This window comes from Mixophyes fleayi, chromosome 9, assembly GCF_038048845.1.
Source record: "Mixophyes fleayi isolate aMixFle1 chromosome 9, aMixFle1.hap1, whole genome shotgun sequence".
Taxonomy (NCBI): domain Eukaryota; kingdom Metazoa; phylum Chordata; class Amphibia; order Anura; family Limnodynastidae; genus Mixophyes; species Mixophyes fleayi.
Window position 1 is genome coordinate 20,573,981 of NC_134410.1, and position 5,945 is coordinate 20,579,925.

At 41.0% G+C, this 5,945-nt stretch overlaps 1 protein-coding gene across 2 annotated transcripts in view; it reads right to left on the minus strand.

The window, feature by feature from the left end:
- Nucleotides 1-5,478, minus strand: part of LOC142102148 (leucine-rich repeat and fibronectin type III domain-containing protein 1-like protein) — a 28,066-nt gene extending 22,588 nt beyond the window's left edge. Inside the window, exon 1 of one of the 2 annotated variants that reach the window (XM_075186803.1) lies at nt 4,169-5,478. The gene's annotated coding sequence lies outside the window, so the exon portion shown is untranslated. The remainder of the gene's footprint in view (nt 1-4,168) is intronic. The other variant, XM_075186802.1, reaches the window with a different exon arrangement.
- Nucleotides 5,479-5,945: the final 467 nt, after the last annotated feature.

The window sequence follows — 5,945 nt, forward strand, 5'->3', positions numbered from 1 at the left end:
GAGAGGAATAAGAGAGAGAATGAGGAAAATAGAGGGAGAATGAGGGAAAGGAGAGAGAGAGAATGAGAGGAAGGAGAGAGAGAATGAGGAAAAGGAGAGAGAGAATGAGAGGAAGGAGAGAGGGAATGAGGAAAGTAGAGGGAGATTGAGGGAAAGGAGAGAGAGAGAGAATGAGAGGAAGGAGAGAGAGAATGAGGAAAAGGAGAGATAATGAGAGGAAGTAGAGAGAGAATCAGGGAAAGGAGAGAGAGAGAGTGAGGGAAAGAAGAGAGAATGAGGGAAAGGTGAGAGAGAATGAGAGGAAGGAAAGAGGAGAGAGAGAACATTAAGAGAAGAGAGAATAATCTAAATGTAATGATGGCAACAACAGATTTCCACAAACAAGTGAAGATGGGATACAGGTGAAATAAGAAATGAGAGCTGTGTAATGAGGGAAAGGAGAGAGGAAGGAGAGAGAGATGAGGAAAAGGAGAGAGAGAGTGAGGGAAAGAAGAGAGAATGAGGGAAAGGAGAGCAAATGAGAGGAAGTGGAGAGAGAATCAGGGAAAGGAGAGAGAACATGAGGGAAAGAAGAGAGAATGGAGAGCGAATGAGAGGAAGGAGAGCGAATGAGAGGAAGGAGAGCGAATGAGAGGAAGGAGAGAGAGAATGAGGGAAAGTAGAGAAATGAGGGAAAGTAGAGAGAGAAAGAGGGAAAGTAGAGAGAGAATGAGGGAAAGTAGAAGGAGAATGAGGGAAATGAGAGGAACGAGAGAGAGAATGAGGAAAATAGAGGGAGAATGAGGGAAAGGAGAGAGAGAGAATGAGGAAAATAGAGGGAGAATGACGGAAAGGAGAGAGAGAATGAGAGGAAGGAGAGAGAGAATGAGGAAAAAGAGAGAGAATGAGAGGAAGTAGAGAGAGAGTGAGGGAAAGAAGAGAGAATGAGGGAAAGGTGAGAGAGAATGAGAGGAAGGAAAGAGGAGAGAGAGAGAACATTAAGAGAAGAGAGAATAATCTAAATGTAATGATGGTAACAACAGATTTCCACAAACAAGTGAAGATGGGATACAGGTGAAATAAGAAGTGAGAGCTGTGTAATGAGTGAGAAAGGGGATCCGAGACAAAATTGGATAGGTTGAAGGCGTATAGGTCTATGTATCACAGCAACACACAGGATGAACTGGGATTGGAGAAAGAATGGGTAGAAGTGATAGGGAACATATTATTTTTTTATCTCCTACAGAAGAGAACACATTGTGCTGGATTTCTATTCTAGATAATGGTGCTTTATTATCCCCTGTCAGGCAGGACAATGCAATCCAGCAGCCAGGGAAGAGCGGAGTATGAGATGTCAGCAGATATGTCTCCTTCACAGGGCCAAAGATAAGCTTGGAGACCAGGTGGGGGGGTGCTGGGCGTATTTTCCAGGCTTTTAGGGTCTGTGCTGACATAGGGCAACAGCAGCAAAAAAAAAAAAAACACAGGCAAGATTTTGGCATTCACTGACATTATTTCATCTAAGAGCTCCCTTACAATTCAACACTATAAATTTTTAACCTGAATTTGGATTAAATGTGAAAGCAGTTATCTTACTTAAGTAGGCATCAGCGTGATTACAGTTATTTATCTAAATTACCAGTCTATGTAAACTGTTTAATCCACTGAATGAAAATTTAATGTGATCCCAATCAAGTCTTTTCAGCCCAGTGCAATGATCCAAATTCATGAATGAATAGAAATTAGGTTTCATTGTAGTCACAAATAATTGCAAATTCTTTACTAAATCAGGGTTCAGTGCAACAAAAATTAATTTAGTCAATGTGGTCCCAGTTCAGCCATTGACTGTGGCCCCAATTACCCTAGTAGATATGGATTCAATAAGATCAAAGTTAATATATTGAACTGAAAATAATAATAATTCCAATACATTGACTTAAACAGTAAAGGGTGCTAGCGGCAGTGGAGGCAGCCATGTTTGTGGGCTGAACCAATATTTATCAAAACATACAGTGTCTTTCTGTTCTTTTGCACGTGGTCACCAGAGCAGCCTATGTGGGATGACAGGGGATTACAATAAGGGATACGCATGCTGACGGGTTGAAAAGCACCTTGATATAATATCTCTATTAGATAAATTTGGAGATCATTGCATTGATCTGATGTGATGGCAGGGAATAGGCCATTTCACATCTTCTCTCCTGAAAACAAACAAAAACATAATCTTGGAGTTTCTTGAGTTTAAAAAAAGATAATAGGTCTATAGTAATTAGCTGACTGATGTTGATTGTGACAGATAAGCAGAGATTAGCACGGTGGCTCAGTGGTTAGCACTTCTGCCTCACAGCGATGGGGTCCTGAGTTCAATTCCCAACCATGGCCTTATCTGTGTGGAGTTTGTATGTTCTCCCCGTGTTTACGTGGGGTTTCCTCCGGATGCTCCGGTTTCCTCCCACACTCCAAAAACTTACTGGTAGGTTAATTGGCTGCTATCAAAATTGACCCTAGTCTCTCTGTCTGTCTGTCTGTGTATATTAGGGAATTTAGACTGTAAGCTCCAATGGGGCAGGGACTGATGTGAGAAAGTTCTCTGTACAGCGCTGTGGAATCAGCTGCGCTATATAAATAAATAAATGATGATGATGACCTTATCTGTAAGGTGAAGAACTAAAGTGTATCCGATGTCCGTGACCAACAATCATTTGTGTAATACTTTCTCCTGGCACCTCACCAAAAGACAATTTTCCTGTCTGGAAGAGGCAGGAAAAGTTTGAAACTCAAGTGTAGAGAGCACTGAGTGGATGACTGGGCAGTCGTCCAATTAGCACTTTCGACACAAGAGGTGTCAGAATGCTTGCATTTCAAACTTCTCTTGCCTTCCCCTGTAGTAGAATTGGACGTTAATCAAGTACTGGAGGAGATTATCTAATGTTGGTGAAATTTTTATTCTCTATGTGGAAGGAGACTGGCTAATGTTAATTTGCATGGATAAGCAAATTAATGAATTAGTGATATATATATTTTTTATAAGTAATTTACATTTTTGTATATATTAAGAAAACTATATAAAATATGTCACTCTACAAATAATTTTATTTCTCTGCATATTGGTATGTATTATGCATGGGTAAGAGCTGCTTGCTCAAACAAGTTAATGTTAAATATAAGACTCCCATGGAACAGTGCCCCTACTGGCCAAATGATTATAGACAACAGTAGAATACATGTTTATCAATTTCAATCACTTAGACATGGGTTTACCAATGACAGCAATATTTATACAGTGTTAAACATTAATATTATGTTTTAGTAACTGCCTTATATTTAGTGACTATTTGTAAATACAAATAGGTGTACAGTAATATTTTTCTGATCTAAAAGCAAGTGCCATAGATTGATGGCTGAAGCTTTCTTTAAGGTTAGTGAATGCTGATGTGTGTTATTTCAACCCATCAATGTACTGTTTCAGGGATAGGCAACCTGTGGCTCTCCAGCAGTTGTGGATATTCAGATGAAATGCTGGTAATTGTAGTCCCCAACCATCTGGTGGGTCATAGACTGTGCAAAGAAGAATTGAAAATTATAACAAACCTCCATCCATTCCAAGTGCAATTTAGACCCTGCTAATAACAGATTATCTTTCTGCCCGCAGGACGAGCCTGAATGGTTGGAGGAGAGAAGATCATTCTGTGCGGCAGGGGTCATGTATTTTATGTATTTAAGGGTCAGTTTTATCCAATGGGGGATAGATAGAACAGAAAAGCACTTTGCTAAAACCATTACAAAATCACTTAGCAGCAATGTGGTATTAAAACAAAGTACACTTTTGGATACATATATAGGTTTCTACTAATGTATACTTCAGCAGCCTAGCCCTCTCTGCACAGTCCCTTAAATGCTGCCATAGCTTTTTATTTAATATAATGAAATATTAACATAGCACTATGATCTCTGAAAGAGTAGTTAATACATGGATCTGTCTACAAGCAGACTGTGAAGGAAGATGCAATGCCCCAAATGAGTATATTGAACATACTAATAATAAGGGGAATAAGCAGTCTCTATGTTTAGATGTCCTTATTTGCCATTATCAGTATGTGTTTCTGCAGAGCTGTATTAGGAACATCTGATTAAATGCACCATTGCAACGCTGAAAGACATTTATCACAATAAATAGAAGTTATTTTACCTGAAGTGGGTTCCTGACCTCTCACATTTTGGGTATTACTGGTTTTGTCACACGGTCCCCAGGAGGACGAGATGTCAGCTCATTGCCTCAGGAAGAGATCTGAGTGTTTCATCTTCAGAAGCACTTTAGTCCTGAATGCAGTTTGGGCATCACTCCTCAGCTGACCATGTAGATTCACATCAGAACCACAGATATTAAGTAAGGTCATTTGTATTACCAGCTGTATAAACCCCACTGGACCGGTCAAGACTCATCCTGAAGCAACTGATGAGCTACTCTGTCTCTGGGTGATGGTATAAAGTTGGTCTTGAGAAGGAGGGGGTCAGATGGGTCTTGAAGACAAGGTGAACAGGTTTTGAAGTTATATTAGAGAGAAGAGGAAGGTGATTAGGTTGTCCGCGGGGACTGAAGAAGAAAGCGGTTGGTATGTGAGGATGGTCTGAATGAGACAGTGCTCAGAATATGAACTTAGACATATGCTTATGAATGGAATTTGGTCCTCAGAAAACAGTGGTCATGGCTGGAGTTTGGTCCCTTAAAAGAAGGTGGTGATGGTCACAGTTTGGTTCTCAGAAGTTGGCCATGTTCTAAGCTTGGTCAGCAAAGGAAGTGGCTAAGAGTAAGACGTTGTTTTGGAGGAGAAATTGCGTTGTTGCTTCAAGAATTTCAGCACAATATACACTCTTAGAATACACAACACACGGGGGCGTAAGGGAGGAGGTAACAATCTGGGAAGTGTGTGAGAGCAGGACATCTAGAGGCTTAAAGGGTCCTGAGAGAAGCATCCAAGTCTTTGAAACACGATAACAACCAGGACCTCTTCATTCTTGGGTTTCCCGATGATCCCAATTATGCCTTAATCCCTCCATGATTGGCTGCATCACATGATATTAATGGTAATGATACGCATAATCCAGGTGGTTGGAAAAGAACATAGCTCTACTCCAATCAGCCCTTCCCATCTGAAGTGTGCAGAAGACTGAACGGTATATTTCCCAGATCCAGGTAGACCTCTGTCAGGAGTCCAAATCACACACACACTCTGCTACTGGTCTCATAAATATGTGATTAGGAATGGGGCACTGAATAGCCCCTGGCTCTTGATGTATTTATACCCCAGAGATGTGTTAAGCTCTCAGCTGTCAGGTCTCTGCAGCAGCTCAATGTTCCTCCTTTGAGCCTGTCTCTGGCAGACTGGATGTGGGGGAGTATGATCTGCTTCATACATATGTAGGAGAGCAGGCGCACTCCCTCCATCTGACTTAAAGCTGCAAGTCACCGGCAACACTAGCTCTCAGGACTGCAAAGCGGGGAGATATTTACTGATCATCACACTGTGGTCCTTGGCAATGCTAACTCGTAGCCAACCTAAGTACCGATTACCCAGGTTGTTTATTGGTGCTAGTTAACCTAGTTTGGTGCATCATCTTTACTCATGCAGCCAAGTCCTTACCTCTGCCATAAAGCTTATCACACACATATACATATATTGCACATTCTATAATTACATGTTATAAGAGAGCAATAAATATGTGTATGAGTGTATGTGACTCTAGGTAACTATATCCTCTGATTGTGACTATTCACTGTCAGTTCAGCCTAATAGCCCTACATTCATCTCTCTGTGTCCTCACCGGTTCCCACTCGCTCATTAATTGCAAACAGATACGTTGATATATTTGGAGAAAAATCAATTCTTTCCAAAACGTAAGCAGTGAAAGGAAAGCAATGCTGGAACTGCCATCCTGCTTCCCCATCCCTCTCTCACTCTCCCAGG